General features: G+C 36.4%; 1 protein-coding gene across 16 annotated transcripts in view; it reads left to right on the forward strand.

The window, feature by feature from the left end:
• LOC105463752 (macrophage scavenger receptor 1) overlaps window positions 1-17,254 on the forward strand; it is a 764,939-nt gene that overhangs the window by 49,359 nt on the left and 698,326 nt on the right. For 2 of the 16 annotated variants that reach the window (XM_071068605.1, XM_071068606.1), the window contains exon 1: window positions 782-966. The exons of the other annotated variants lie outside the window; for them this stretch is intronic. The gene's annotated coding sequence lies outside the window, so the exon portion shown is untranslated. Of the gene's footprint in view, window positions 1-781; window positions 967-17,254 lie in introns of those variants that run through there. 16 annotated transcript variants of the gene reach the window in all.

Raw genomic sequence — 17,254 nt, forward strand, 5'->3', positions numbered from 1 at the left:
TAAAGAGGGTGCAGTGGCTCATGCCTGTAATCCCAGCAATTTGGGAGGCCAAGGCGGAAGGATTGCTTGTGCCCAGGAGTTTGAGACCATCCTGGGAAACATCACGTGACCTTGTCTCAATAAACAATAATAATAATAACAGGGACGTAGAATGTAGGGGGTGTTCAAAATATCATGGTGGTGATGATAATGGATTGGAAGTGCTGGTGAAGTCTAAGGATTGTGTGAATTGGGGTGCTATAGGAAGTGAACTAGAAAGATGCAAGGTGATAATAAAAGAGTAGGAATCCTGACATTGAGATTATAAAGAAAATGCCATTATTGCTAGTGACAAAGTCTGAAATGGCCATGGGAATGACTGTAAACTTATAGGTTATGTGTATGTGTGTGTGTGTGTATGCGTGTTTTAATATGCTCTGTGGAAAGAAAGAGTAGTACTGTGTCCCTGTAGCAGGGGGTATTGAACCTATGTAGAATTTCTAGAAGATAGGTAGTAAGAAATAGTACACGATCCCACCTCATCTCTATTAAAATATGGCTTTGATGACTGGTAATGATTTTTTAAAAGTTTAATATGAGAAAGTGATTCATGGTTGATGACAGCAGTTCCGAATCTGTAAAAATGTAGAACTTTGAGAAGTGTCTTCATCTCAAGTAACTTTGATATATATATATATGCATATATATGTTTTTTCTTTTTTTCAAAGTTTTGAAATGTGTGGTCACTGTGCAGCTCACTGGCCATCTGGAACCTACTCAATTCATAGACATTTTCAATCTGGTTTCTAGGCAGTTCTCTTTGCAATGAAGCAGTACCTCCATGAATACAAAATGATTTATGGATAAACTAGAACCATAGCTTTTCTGCTCTTCTTCTGACCTTTTAGAGTCAAATGCAAAATCCAATATCACAGACGACAAATTTTTATAGGATCACAGCATGACCTGGAATTACTTTCATTGCACGTAAGTAGTTGCAATCTGATCTAGAAAATCATAGCTTATTCAGATCAATGGCTTTTCATTATTCCTTGCTTGATTTTATAGGTTTAAGTTCAACTTTAAATATATCTCATTTGTTAGAAAGGTGTGGGTCTCTAATATGTGCTGATGACTTTTAATATTACTTCAATACTCGTTTCATTTCACTGAAATATGTTTGTAGTAATCATATTGTTCAGACAAGAGAACAATGTCTGAGGCACAATTTGATTCAATTATCTGCAACCTCTTGCTGATGGCATTAAAAATGTATTTAGTTGTTTATTTGCATTTTTATATATTTATATTCATTCCAGATTACATAAAAGAAGTAAGGCAGCTTATGACACTCTGTGTTTGTTATGGAAACTTTTTTGCCTTCTTTTTCCATTGAATCCCCATCCGTGCTTATTTGCCAGCTAGGTTTAGACAGAATTCTCCACTCCTTAATTGTACTTGCAAATAGAATTCCTTGCTTCTTGAGGCTTCTAACACAAGCTCTGGACTCATGATTTTAACTTTCTTTTTGGTCCTTAGCATTGGGTGCCAGCCAGGCTAAACTTGGCAAGAATATCCCACAGGTAAAAGTGGTACCACATTTATATTTATTTATGCCATCATGTAATATGTGAGACTGAATATGAATAAGTACTGGAATGAGCAAACCAGGTAAGCCAAGTGATACAGGCATTTAATAGAGAATTAGGATTTGGCAGGGATGTTTCTTTGTTTCTATTTGTTTTGAGAGGATATTTAATTTTCAGGGTCTTCTCAAATCCTAAATATCAGAAGCAGAAAGTCTTTCTTTGGACTTGGATACTTTGTATACTCTTCTTGATGACAGTTGCAAGTGCTTTTACAACTTTTTGACCAGATTCCTGGTTTTGGTCTCAAAAAGCAGAAGGGTGGGAAAGAAAAGAATACAGTATATCAAAGAAAAATTTTAACTTTTTTTTCTTTTGAGAAGGTTAGTATTAGCTTCTATGTGAAGGTTTCAGACTCCTTAAACTTCTCAAATACTTTCTCCATTAAGCACTCATTGTCTGATATTTGCCCCAGTAACTTTCTCTTCAATGGTTTAAAGCTTTATTCACAGTTCAAATACAAATGCCTATAATTCACCTGCCCAATTATTTCAGGCAAGTGTTACATGCTTGGCAACTCCCAGTCCTCAGGGCACGTTTTATAAGAGATCTAGTAGGAAGGGTGATGATGGTGGAAAGCACTCACTCTCACTTTCTTACAATCAAATTTCTCCTCAGTTGTACTCACCATATTCATGCCTGATTCTCTCTCTTACTCCCTACCTCTTTTCTTTCTTCCTTTTTCTTCTCACTCTTTCCTTCTCCTTTCTTTCTCCTTTCTGCTTTTCCGGACTAAAAATTCCTGTTGAACTAATTCCATTGTGAATTTCAGAAAAAATTACAGGATATGTCTCAGTTTTTTGTTTTTGGGTTTTTTTTTTTTTTTTTTGAGACGGAGTCTTGCTTTTTATAAGTAAAAAACTAATGATATATTTCTAAGATTCTTGATTTAATTTGAAAACAATTTTTTAAAAGAAAGTTATCTACAATATCAAGCAGTGATTTGATGATGATGATGATGATGATGATTACTATTACTATTATTGAGATGGAGTCTCTCTATGTTGCCCAGGCTGGAGTGCATTGGTGCGATCTCAGCTCACTGCAACCTCTGCCTCCTGGGTTCAAGCAATTCTCCTGCCTCAGCCTCCTGAGTAGCTGGGACTACAGGCATGCGCCATCATGCCCAACTAATTTTTGTTTTTTTAGTAGAGACGGGGTTTCGTCATGTTGGCCAGGCTGGCCTTAAACTCCTGGCCTCCCACAGTGCTGGGATTACGGGCATGAGCCACGGTGGCTGGCCCTTGTCTCAGTTTTGATAATTCTTTTTCATAATCATGTTAATTTTCTCAAACAGTGTAAGCTCATTTAATTGTTGGACCCACTTTTCCCCTTGCTTTTCATGGAAATTTTCATGTGATATATAAAAATGAACTATGTTCCCTATTCAATTTATAGAATAGAACACAAGATTTACCCAGAAGGAACAACAATTGATTTTCTTTTGCTGGATCATTATTATTTGTCTGATCTATCTACTAACTCTCTTCTAAGTGATTAATAATCTCTGTCTTTACTCTCTGCATTCGTTTGTCCTCTAATTCGATATTTGGCCCCATATGTTGTTTTCTGCTATTTTTATTTATTTATTATTTTTGTTAGAGTGTTTTTATCCCCAGTTTCTCTTTTTTTTTTTAAAAAAAAAAACTTCACAATCTTGTTTTTTCCCCCTTTATTCTGTTGTCTTATCCTTTCAGTGAGTATCTTATTTTATTGATTTCACGTTGCCCATCAGTTCTAAAATACAAATGACTCATTGTGGAGACTTTTTCCCACTATCTTTTAAGTAGTATTTAATTCCGTTTAATTGAGTCTTCCTTTTTGTTCCTTGTCTTTAAAAAACATTTTGCTTATTTTTTCTTTTTATTTAATTTGATTAAAATTTAAAAATAAAATAATTATTATTCTCTTGTAATTGGAAAAAACTACAGAGGTGTATAAAGAATTTTTTTTTGTCCCCCCAACCTCAAGGTTACTATTGCTGATAGTTTCATATACATATTTCCACATTTTTCTCTGTGCTATTAAACATACATATTAATACATATTAATATATATGCACACATAAATACACACATAGCATAGAGATGTATGTAAACATACACATATGTTTTTCTTTTTCTTTCAAAATTAGGATCCTACTCCATATGCTTCTTTGGATTTCAAAAAATTATTTTTAATTTTTACAGATTAAATTCTGTCATTTGTTTCTTTGCAATTTGCTTCTTTGAATTTACCTTTTAAAAATTGGCTTTCTTCAATTTAATAATCTATAATAAATAACCTTTCAAACCACTGATCTAACTCATTTTTTAAAAATAGCTGCTTAATAGTCTATTTTATAGATAGGATATGCTATATTCAATTATACTTTTTTTTGAGGCAGAGTATGGATTTTTGGGTAATGGTCTTTTGTTTTTATTACTGTACACTATATACTTTTTTTTTTTTTGCTTTAGTAGATACCAATGTACAGATATTCTTATATACTAATGCTTTTATATCTGTTGAATTTAAAAGGGGAATTACTGGGGCAGAGGGTATGTGCATTTACTTATTGGTAGATACTATTGGATTGAAAGCTCATAATACTTTGTACTTACATCAACATTGCATGCGAGTGCCCATTTCCACATCTATTAGCCAGTTCTAGATGTTATAAAATTTTGTTTTTGCTAATATTATGGATAAAAAATGATCTCTCCTAGCTAGTTTGATTTGCATTTCTTGGGCTGGAAGTGAGAATGAGCAACTTTTCAAGTGTTTACTGGCATTTCCTCTTCATAAATTATCCCATTATGCCCTTCCTATTTTTCTATAGAGTTGTTTATCATTTACATCTAGATCTCTATTTGTTCCTTGGACATAAATTCTTTTTTCTGCATGTTGCATGTATTATTCTCCTAGTCTCTGCATTCTGCATGCCTTTGAACTTTATTTATAAAATATTTTATCTTAATTTTATTTTTATTTGCAATGTTATGAACTCATGAAAATTGTTCTCCATAGAATTAAATATTATGCCTTAATCACATGTTCTCTCATGCAGTTTGTATTTATTTTATTTTTTTATGTTTGAGACAGAGTTTTGCTCTTGTTGCCCAGGGTGAAGTGCAATGGTGTGGTCTCAGGTCACTGCAGCCTCCGCCTGCCAGGTTCAAGCAATTCTCGTGCCTCAGCCTACCAAGTAGCTGGGATTACAGGTGCCTGCCACCATGCCCTGCTAATTTTTGTATTTTTAGTAGAGACAGGTTTTCACCATGTTGGCCAGTCTGGTCTCAAACTCTTGACCTCAAGTGATTCACCTGCCTTAGTCTCCCAAAGTGCTGGGATTACAGACATGAGCCACCACTCCCAGCCAGTTTTAAACTTTGTTAATTTTTCCCTGGAGTTTCTAATTCTTGTGCCTTTAAAAGTTCACTCTATCTCTTTTCTAATTTTTAATCTCTTCTAACCTATCTCATCTATGGCACTCCCCTTTAACCCTAGGACTTCTCTTCTGAAGTCTTCTTTTCTTATGTTCTTCCCGTATGGATTGATTTCTATCTGCCTGCTGCACCATTGTTGATGTTCTCCCCTTTATTGTCTTTTGCTTTGACTTCACTACACCTGATCTTTCTGTTCCTGATACTGTTTGGTTTACTCCTCACTTGGCTGGATGGTATCCTCAACCAACTTCCTAAGGAAAGTGTGTAAAATGTAAAATTTAGGCGTTCTGAAAGTGAAATATTACCTTACCTATGTAATTTACAATTTTAACTGGGTAGACAATTTTAGATTGAAAATGAATTTTCTTGCCATTATGATACTCAGTGATGTTCATTAAACGTTAAATTTAAGTATAATTCTTGTTCCTTTGTAGGTGACTTGTTTTAACTTCCTACTTGATGTCTTATGGAAGATGAGAAAATATTCTTCTTATCCTGTTCTTAAATTTTACTGTGAGATGTAGAACTTAAAAATATCTACCTGGCATTCACTAAGTTCTTTTAATTTTAAAATTTATGTCTCTTTTTAACTTTTGTTAAATTTCTTGCATGCTTAAAATGCATTCACTTCCTGTTATGGACTGAAGTGTTGTCTCTTTCAAAGTCATATGGTGAAGCCATAACCACTTCTCTGAACTATATTTAGATATAAGGCCTTGATTGAGATAAATAAGATTAAATGAGGTCATAAGAGTGGGGCCCTAATCTAATAGGATTGGTGTCCTGATATAAGGGGAGACATCAGAGCCTGTTTTCCCTCTCTGTGGACATATAGAGAAAGGCCACGTGAAGACAGAGTATGAAGGCAGCCATCTGCAAGTCAGGATAAGAGGCCTCATGAGAAACCAAACCTACTGGCATCCAGATGTTGGGTTTCAAGCCTCCAGAGATGCAAAAAAATAAATTTCTGTTGTTTAAATAAATCCCATAACTGGGATTTTGTTAATGGCAGCCTGAACTCACTAATATGCTTCCTTTCTCTCCATTTTTTCTGTTTTTCTTTTGGGAATTTCCATTCATTGACTCTCGTACCTCCTGGAGAAATTGTCTGTGTCCTTTATCTTTTCTTTCTTATTTTCTATCTCTTATTTTTTTGATAGCACATTTACATGGTGCCTTGTAATGCAATTATATTAATAGTTTTGAAATTATATTTCTAATTTCTGTGAACTTTGCTTTCTGATGGTTCCATTTTATTCTCAAAATCCCCTGAGTAAATAATGACAATAAACTAAAAGTTCTTATTTTGCTAGCAAATAAGTTTGGTAGTTCTTTTTTTTCTTTTCTCCCTAGGGTTGTTTTTGCTTTTGTTTATATTGGACTTTTTTTTTTCACTTTATGACATATTCAAACAATTATTCAGCAAAGACTTTTTAGCTCTCATTTTGTATCACTACAGACACTCTGTTAAACGAAAGAGATAACTGTGCTCCTGGAACTTGTATCTTTGAGCAACAGAATGATAATATATGAGTGTTAGTATGCAAATAAAAATAAGCGTACTAAGTATACACAGCTATAACATAAAGGCAATTGCAACTATGGGAGCTTTTCCATGGGATAGAGAGAGTCTGGGTGGTCAGGAAAGACTCACTCTATCACCTAGGCTGGGGTAAAGTGATGCTAACATAGCTCACTGCAGCCTTGAACTCCTGGGCTCAAGTGATGCCCACATCCCAGCCTCCTGAGTAGCTGGGATTACAGGCATGGCCATCACACCTTGCTACTTTATTTTCATTGTTAACTTTTGTACAGACTGGGTCTTACTCTGTTGCCCAGGCTGGTCTCAAATTCTTGGCCTCAAATGATCCTTCTGCCTCAGCCTCCTAAAGTTCTGGGATTATAGACTTGAACTACTGTGCCTGGCCTAAAGAGTTTCAATTTACTTTTTAATGAGAAAGCTCTGGCTTCTCAACAGACACTCCAGTGTAGAAAATCAGAATGAAAGCCAGGGATAGTGGTAGGGAAGTTAGTTGTGGGAATCTAGGTTAAAAATTACATTGGTTTGAATTTCAGTGGTTTCGGTGGAACAAGGAAAGTTGGCTTGGTGTGGGATAGATTTTGGAGTGCTTTTGGAAGGAAAAACTCATTGGTTTCGGCTTGAGTAATTGAGTGGCTGGTTTTGCCTTTTTATTTACTAAAATAGAACAGAGTGAGGAAGAGATTTGGTGGGTGGTACAAGTTCTTTGCTTTTTGAGGTTTGAGAAGCTTGTAAAACAGGCATTGTGACAAGATTTTGGTGATAACAGCATAATTGTAGTACTTGCAACAGTGGAATTTATTTTGTCCATACAAATGGAGACTCAGTAGAGAGCCTGACAGAGATTTCTGGGTATGTGGGTGGGGCTAGTGGGTGACCAGGCTTTGTTCTAGTGAGAGCAGACTGGGAGCTGGTCTGAATTCCACAGCACTAATGCCGAAATGCAGAGGACCTCCCTGAGTGTCAATACTAGTTTTAGCTGTCCTAGTTGTCTGCAGATAATTCATTCTACTGTTATATTATTATTACCAAAGGCTGTTTATTTCTCCCTCGATATAAATGTTTGTCTCTTGGCACTCTACTTGCAGTAAATTTAAGTCAGCATGGGTTAATAATCTTTTATAAAGACTTTTAACCCAGGCTCTCATGCTCAGTTTCTTACTGTCATGCTCTGTTAGATCATGTAGCTGATTCCCAGATCTTTCTGAGGTTTCCAACGAGCAGGCTGGTGCTCTCCATTGCTATAGGATACTGCTTTTTTCTGACTCCTACTTGGAATGCTTTCACTCTTCTGGAACTTGGTTGGATCATGCCGTTCCTTTCTCTTTATTGTTCTTAAATTATAGCTTTGTTAGGCTCTTATTGTGATTTTGTCAAGACTGCAGAAAGAAGAGAGAGAAACACAGGTGTAAAGTCCGCCATCTTGAAATGGATTATTTTTATTTTTAGATAGAGGAAAATGTTTGTCCTATACAGAGTTGGTTCTTCAGGTTTTTAAAAACATTTATTTATCTTTATTATTTTATGAAATATTTTCATAGTTTACATTCCATTTCATTCAATTGCCTCGACATTAATGTGAGCAGCTCTTCATAAAATTTCTGTGGAATGATTCAGTTCTATTAGATTCTTTCCTCATCTTGTGGAGACATGGTAGGTCTTACTCTTGGGGCTCCAGAAAGGCTTCTGAAGAGCTGGTGCAGAGGCTCACCTAGAGCTGTGGGCAGTCTTCAATGGTGTACTTGTCTTTTCTTCCCTTTGTCCTTGTAAACTCAATATTGTTTGGTCCTGCAAATTTTCACTTTGTTTAGCGACTATGGCCACTAAATTTGACATTGTAAAGGTAGGATTCTTTTTTGATTAATCTGTGTATCCCCAAAGAGTCTGACTCTGAACTGTAAACATAGGAATTCAAAAAAGTCTTGATGAAATGAATGGCTGAAGGGAACATTTTTCTTTCCTCCTTCTACTAACTACACTTTTTACTCATTCATTCAAAAAATATTTACTGAATAACTAAAGCATTCCAAGCTCTGAACACTGTTACATGCTTGGGATGCAGAGCTGAACAAAGCCTCGGTGCTTTCTAGAAATTAAGGGATGTTGTGCACATCATCTTTTGTTTCATACTCTGTTAAATTTTTGGAAGTATCTTCTCCTCAGTAGAAAGGTGGTTCAGGGTGAAAGTTAATTTCCTGTATTTCTTTGGTACTCATTCCCTTTACAGGTCAAAAAATACATGGACATTACTTATAGATATATGGTCCTTTCTGGACTGTGTTCTGCTGCCATGAGAGATTTTAAGAGGCTTACTCTGAGAATGTATGTTCTTTCTATAGCTCCTACTTAAAGTCATGCTCATGAGTCTCTTATTTATATGTTTATTCAACACTTTTTAAATATTAAGTGTTCAAAAATGTTGTTGAATGAAATATCATGGTAGAGATGGTGTAAGTTATATGAGGTGGTGCCTGGAACACGGTTGTAATTTGTTTTCACTTGAACAGTGTTCAGGTGGGACAAGGCGGGTTCGGGGTTTAAGGAAATGATATTCAGGTATGGAAGAAATGAAGGCTGGGTTTGGGAGTGATCTCTCAGCATGTTTGAGTAGCTCTTTCCATTTTCTTGAGTGAAGCACAGAAGACCAAGACAATAAAACACAGTGTAAGTGTCTTTGTCTGCTTGGTGTTGCTATAAAGGAATACCAGAGGCTGGGAAATTTATAAAGAAAAGAGATTTATTTGGCTCACAGTTCTGCTGGCTGGACTGTTGGGCATCTGGTGAAAGCCTTAAGGTAGGCTGCTTCCACTCAAGGCAGAGTGCAAAAGGAAGCAGGCTGTGCAGGGATTATATGGCAAGAGAGGAAGCCAGAGATGGGTAGGGGAAGTGCCAGGCTATTTTTAACAACCAGCTCTGCAGGGAACTAAGAGAGCAAGAAATGACTCATCCCTGTCTAGTTTGGGGGAGGTGGGGGGAATCAATCTATTCAGAAGGGATCCTCCCCCATCACTCAAGCACCTCCCGTTAGGCTCCATCTCCAACATTAGGGATCAAATATCAACATGAGGTTTGCGGGGACAAACATCCAAACTATAGCAGTGAGTAACAGATGGTATCCAGGTTCTATTGCTAGTTTAGTTGTCCTCTCCTTCTTGACAATCTGCTCTGTCCTAGATTTTTGTCTTTCTTTTCTAGTGAAATGTACAGAGGACCTACTTATTATCTAATTGCTTTTGTTTTCACACTGCTGAGAAATTGGGTGTGTCATTATGTCTTAAATTTTTTTATTTTTCCCGAATTTAAAAAATAGTGGTAAAAATGGGGGAAGGTCTTGAGATGATTATTGTATAGATTATGTCACTATGGCATGTGTGTTTATATATAATACAATATATACATACATAATATAATATGATGTAACATAGTGTAATATAGCACAAAATAATGCACAGAATCCTTCCTGCCTATTAAATGAAGAAGAGCTCAAATTTAATTCTGCCCAAAGTCTTCCTTGAACGAATATCTGGAGGTCATCTCTCTCACCATCTGTAATATGTATTTGGCACTTAGCTAATTATACTAGACAGTCTATGATATCCGTTTAAATATTAAAGTAATAATAATAATAGATACTATGTATTGAGTGTTCAGTATATGCTGGGCACAGTGACAGACAAACCCAGATGTAAATTTCCTGTAGAGAAGAACAATGTATTTGAGGTCGTTGTATCCCCATGTCATGGAATCTGTATACAAAAATGACCATTGAACAAGATGGCTCATGCCTGTAAATCCCAGCACTTTGGGAATCTGAGGTGAGTTGATTGCAAGGTCAGGAGTTTGAGACCAGCCTGGCCAACATGGCGAAACCGCATCTCCCCTAAAAATATGAACATTAGCCAGGCATGGTGGTGGGCGCCTGTAGTCTCAGCTACTTGAGAGGCTGAGGCAGGAGAATCATGGAAGTTGCAGTGAGCTGAGATCACGCCACTGCACTCCAGCCTGGGTGACAGAAGGAGACTCCTTCTTAAAAAAAGAAAATAATATTAATAATAATCAAAATATTGTAGATAACTTTCTTTTAACATTTTGTTTTCAAATTAAATCAAGAATTTTAGAAATATATCATTAGTTTTCTAAAATAGTTGAAAATACAAATAACATTCAGTTTTACTTATTAGAGACTCAGAACTTAAGTGTGACTAGTCTGCTGTGTATTCTTGAAATAGAATAATAGTAATTGATAACATTTATTGATTACTTATCTGGTAGACACTGTGGTAATAAATAACTTTGAAAGATTAGCTCTTTTAATGTTTGTTACAATTCTATGTGATAACTCTTCTTATTATCCTCAATTTCAAATACAGAAATAAAACCTCTCTATGCTAAGCTGTCAATGAAAATATAATAGTCTGATTTTGTGTTTGTGTACTTTATTTTTTTTTGTCAGCTATGGTATTTGCTGTAATGTAATGTATAGCTGAACTATGTTTCTATAAGAAACTAAAGAAAAAATACATAGGGGTATATATATTCTTAATAGTATATGACTTCTTTAGAAGGACAGTTTTGTTTTGTTTTTGTTTTTAGTTTTCTTCATTTTGAGACAGAGTCTCACTCTGTTGCCCAGGCTGGAGTGCAGTGGCACAATCACTGCTCACTGCAGCCTCAATCTCCTGGGCTCAAGGGACCTCCCATCTCAGTCTCCTGAGTAGGTAGGACTGCAGGCACGCGCCAGCATACTGGCTAATTTCTGTATGCTTAGTAGAGAACATGGAATTTCACCATGTTGCCCAGGCTGGTCTTGAACTCCTGGATTCAATTGATTTGCCTGCCTTGGCCTCCCAAAGTGCTGGGATTACAGGCATGAGCCACTGTGCTCAGCCAAGAACAATTGTTGTTTGAAGAGTTACATCAATATAACCACTGATAAGGGGGCTACTTTAGAATAAAAGGATACTGTGGTAAGGCTATCGAACTATATTAATTAATTCATTGTCGCATTCAAGATTAAGCTACTGCAACAACAAAGTTGATACCAAAAAAATCACAAACTAATGCAAACGTTAGTGTGTTACATTTTTATAAAATTAAAATCAATTTTATATCTGATCAAATGAAAGCAAGCTTACCTATGGATAAAGTGAAATAACTTTTTTACAATAAGGTTTAGTAGGAATTTGTTGATCTAGAATATTAACGTGGTTCTGCTTATTAAGGACTCTCTTCCTTTTTGATTTATTTCCTCCTCATTTTTACCGTGGGTAATTGAGTATGAGAAAGTCATGATACCTAGGATTTTAAAAAGTTTATTTGAATATACTGAGAACTTCAAGCATAGCTATGCTTCTTCTTGGCTTTACAGTAAAGTATTAGTTAACCATCACAGCATCCTAGAGATTTGGGATCAAATATTATTCTCACTTTGCAGGCTGCTTTAGGCACAGACCAGATAACTGTCTTATCAGAGATCATTGGCAAGCCAGGGGCAGAACAGGAATTAGAATGTCAAACTCTGGATGCTTCATCTTGCCTTTAGTCGAAAGATTCTCACCAACTCTTGGGCAAACCCCATGGCAAATGGGGTAGCAAAGGTGGAACCAACAATGAGTGATACCTGAGTCTGCTTGAGGCTCTCACTGTGAATTTCTGAGTGTCTTGGGATTGTTAAGGACTCAGGAGCCCATAAACTAACCTCCAGATAATAACATAAACAATATGTTTTTTCAAGTTCCTATAATTCTTTGAGCTGACAGCCTCATCTCCCTAGTTAACTGCCAAAGGCTAGTACTGTGCTGAGCTTCACCATGAAAATTTTTATCACTGCAGAAAACATCTAAACAAAAATAAAATGATATTTTTCTCTTCCGTTAAACCTATAGTTCTGTGTATTCTACAAAAGTGCAATGTTTACTGAAAAACATCTAGCTTTTATACTATATATTTGTTAAAAATGAGTCTACATTAGGTATAAAAAAGATGTAAATCAGTTAAGTAAAATTCAGCAAAACTGGAAATCTAAAGGGAGATGATAAAGAGTGGAGGCAAATTTACAGTTCCAAAATATTTATGGCTTTACATTAAAAGCTAAAAGCACTACTGAATAGTCTGCATATTGAAAACAGATGCTCACATTCTGAAGTTTCAGTTTTTAAGGAATGTTATGAAAATACAAATTGCTGAATATTTTCTTCTTATAGGCAAAATGGCAAATTTGATTTATGAAATTAATTGTGACATTACTAATATCATGTGGAGAGCAGCTTTGAGAGCCACAAGGAAGGCACTAGGGCTGATATACTATAAATCCATCCAAAAGGAAGAGAGGTGATTAAAAGTATTATTTTTATTTAGATAGAGAAAAGACAGAAAATTTGGGATAAAATACGTCAGCATATCTTAAGCCAGAGTAAACCATTTTGTTGTATTTTATTTAATATTTTTGTATCCAAATACATGTGTTATTATAACAAAATCTCTCTGCTATTTCATTTATTAATGTATTGTGATGATTCTCTGTATTTTTCACTATTTTGTGAATGTGGTTTTAAACAGCTATATCTTAGTCCCTCATTTATGGTAGTATAATCCATTTAGTTAATTTTCCATATCTGATCATTTGGATGTTTCCAGTTTTTACTTGTTATAAATAACGTAACAATGAGCAAGTATGTGTTGGAATTTCTGTGTGTATGTTTGATAATTAGGAAGTTTTGTTGCATCTGCCTTTATTATTTAATTCTTTTGATTTATCCTTTAAGTGGTTAAAATTTGATGTTTAAATTTTTCATATTCAAAATAGAATTAATGTATATTTGACTGATTGCATATCGGATATTTTCCTTTAACTTTTATGTATAAGAAATATGTTATGTATGGATTTCTTGGTTTATAATTTTTATCACCTCAAACTCTGTGGATGTTGCCAATTGCTTCTTGGTATTTACTGCTATGGAGGAGTCTGACATTAGTTAGATTTTTTTCTTTATCAGCAAACTTTTCTGCCTAGTTGGAAACGAATCATTGACTTTTTTCTTTACCCTTGAATTGATGAATTTCAACAGGATCATTTCAGGCTACCGTTGTCGTTAATGTTTCCTGTTAATCACATCTATACACTCAAGCCTTTCTTTTGCGTAGGAGTACATTCTCCTGTTATAACTTAGATTGATTAAATTTCTGTTAAAACTGTTTCTTTCCATGAATACATATTATGTTACATATCAATTCTCTGTCAACCATATCTACTTTTTCTTCTGTCATCATTTTAATCTCTGTACATTTCTTATGTACGGGAGGCAGCTGCTCAAATGTACATATTACTATTCAGTTTTTAGCTGCATTGCCTTTGTTCTTCAGTGAATCTAATTTTGAGTAATTCTAATTTCGTGAGGATACTAATTTTACCATTTTACTTTTAATTTATTTCCTTTTTACTTCAATTCACCTCCTGTATTTGTCCATTCTCACACTGCTAAAAAGACATGCCTGAGACTGGGTAATTTTTAAAGGAAAGAGGTTTGTTTAATTAACTCACACAGTTCAGCATGTCTGGGGAGGCCTCAGGAAACTTATAGTCGTGGCAGAAGAAGAAGCAAACATGTTCTTCACATGGTGGTAGCAAGGAGGAGTGCAGAGCGAAAAAGGGGTAATGCCCCTTGTGAAACCATCAGATCTCATGAGAACTCACTCACTGTCACAACAACAGCATGGAAGTAACTGCTCCATGATTCAATTACCTCCCACCAGGTCCCTCCCATGACACATAGGGATTACGGGAACTACAAGATGAGATTTGGGAGGGGACACAGCCAAACCCTATCACCTCCTAACCACATCTCTCTTCATGTCAGTACGTTATCTCATTCCTTAGCTCTTATTTCACAGGTCTACGCTGTGAATTTTATTGTAAATGGAAGACTATTTCTAAAATTTCATTTTCTGTGGTATTCTTTAAGAAGTCCATTCCTGAAGCTAGGTTCTTTTTCTTTTTCTTTTTTTTTTTTTGAGATGGAGTCTCGCTCTGCCCGCCCAGGCTGGAGTGCAGTGGCGGGATCTCAGCTCACTGCAAGCTCCGCCTCCCGGGTTCACACCATTCTCCTGCCTCAGCCTCCAGAGTAGCTGGGACTATAGGTGCCCGCCACCTCACCCAGCTAATTTTTTTTTGTATTTTTAGTAGAGACGGGGTTTCACCGTGTTAGCCAGGATGGTCTCGATCTCCTGACCTCGTGATCCGCCCATCTAGGCCTCCCAAAGTGCTGGGATTACAGGCTTGAGCCACCGCACCTGGCTTAAAGCTAGGTTCTTTAATGTTAAAGAAAAAATTTCCAATCTCCAACCCTTGTTTGCATTTTTTATTCATTTTCTGAACGGGAAGTAAGTCCAGCCTGGTTGTGACTAATGAACAGAGATGTTGTGTTGGTTGGAATTGCTTTTGGCTGAGAAAGGAAAAAGCACCACAGTGGCTTAACTATACAAAGCCGTTCATTCTTACATGACCAAAGTCAAGAGCTAGGCAGTCCAAAATGAAGTGAATACGACTGATCAAGAAAGTGGCTGAAGTCCAGGGCTTCTTCTAGTTTCCTAACCTCCAGCCCGAGTGTGACTTTAATGGTTGCAAAATGGTGCACCATGTCTACATCACATGCATATTGAAGAGGGGAAGGGCAGGAAGCCAAGGTGAGAGTCCTTGTTTTGTTTTGTTTTGTTTTTGAGATGCTGTCACCCAGGCAGAAGTGCAGTGGCCCGATCTTGGCTCACTGCAACCTAAAAAATTGCTCCACTCAGGACATTTCTGTTTTCATTTCATTTCTAAGAACTGTGTCATGTGGCCACTCATAGCTGCCACAGACATATGTATTTTTCGTTGGTGCTAATCCTTGTGTGCTCATAAAATTGGGATTAATTGATAATGATGATAGAGAAAATAGACATTGTGAAGGACACAGGTGCTGATACAGTCTCTTGTACCATGAGTGTTTTCTTCTCAATGTTAAATTTTAGAGCTGGTAGATCAACCCCTAGATAAGTTTTGCATTTTCATTTGCCATTTATCACTTCTTGGTGCTAGACTGAAGAGACATGTCTTGTTCTTATAGTCAGAGGTTACTTATTTCTGGATAATTTGTAGTGTTCTATAGTTATAGTCTTCCCAGTAGTAATTGAAAATCTCTGACTTTTGGAAGTATGGTCACAGTATAATTTGTTGCATTTTTTAAAATATTAGGGATAAATTTCAATATTTGCAGGTGCAAAATGCCTTCACCGTTTTGACTCATTGGCAATATATGTAAAAATATCAAATGCAGGAAGGTCTCTGGCCATGTAATGGTCTGCATGTTTGTGTTCCTCCAGAATGTGTAAGTTGAAACCTCATCACCAATGTAAAGATGTTGAGAGGCAGGGCCTTCGGGAAGTGATTAGGCTTTTAGGGTAAAGCTGTTGTGAATGGGATTAGTGCCCTTATATAAAGGCCCCAGAAAGTTCTTTCCTCTCAGACTATGTAAAGACATAGCAAGAAAGCACCATCAATGAATCAGGAAATAGGCCCTCACCACACATCAAATGTACCAACACCTTGACCTTGGATTTCACAGCCTCTTTAGAAGTATGAGAAATGAATTTCTGTCATTTACGAGCTCCCCAGTTTATGGCATTTTGTCATGGTAGCCCAAAAGGACTAAGGTGGCCGGGTGTGGTGGCTCATACCTGTAATCTCAGCACTTTGGGAGGCTGAGGTGGGTGAATCACCTGAGGTCAGGAGTTCAAGACCAGCCTGGCCAACATGGTGAGACCTTGTCTCTACTAAAAATACAAAAATTAACTGGGCGTGGTGGCGGGCACCTGTAATCCCAGCTACTTGGGAGGCTGAGGTGGGAGAATCACTTGAATTCAGTAGGCTGAGGTTGCAGTAAGCTGAGATCAAGCCACTGCACTCTAGCAGCCTGTATGATAGAGCGAGACTCAGTCAAAAAAAAAAAAAAAAAAAAAAAAAAAAAAAAGAACAAAAAGGACTAAGTCATGGCACCTGGGGAAGCGGACCCAGTTTTCTCTTCTCTGAGGTAGAGGACAAGAATTGCCTAGGATGGTGATTCTTACCTCAACTTCTTAACTCTTATTGCTAGCAGAAAACTTTTTCAGACTTTGCAAGTAGCTTGTTCTTAGTTGCGTGAGTTTTTTTCTTCACAGATGTTTCTTTGAGAAGATAGAAGAGACTCAGCAGTTGCAATATTTATTCAGACATGATCATAGGAAAGATATAAAATGTAGTATAATTTGGGAGATTTTTATTAGGTTAGTGAGCTCTGAAGTTAAAATAAGATCGGTAAATCTGAAAGTAATATTTGTTAATTACCTTCTGTGTGGTAAGCACTAGGAAACATACAAATGTGAAATGTATTGATACTGCCTCTTTGTTATCAAATAGGACAAGTGAGATAGAAATAGAAATAATTCTAAACTATAAATTCTTTGAGGGCATTGCACCCTTTTTTCCCTCAGACTCACTTATTGCCTCATTCATAGAAGTCAGTAGAGTTTTGCTAAATTAGAAAGATGAAATAGAATGCTGTAGATAAGTTCATTTATAAAAATACATATTCTACACTTTGGGAGGCCGAGACGGGCGGATCATGAGGTCATGAGATCGAGACCATCCC

This window comes from Macaca nemestrina, chromosome 8 (assembly GCF_043159975.1).
Source record: "Macaca nemestrina isolate mMacNem1 chromosome 8, mMacNem.hap1, whole genome shotgun sequence".
Lineage (NCBI taxonomy): Eukaryota > Metazoa > Chordata > Mammalia > Primates > Cercopithecidae > Macaca > Macaca nemestrina.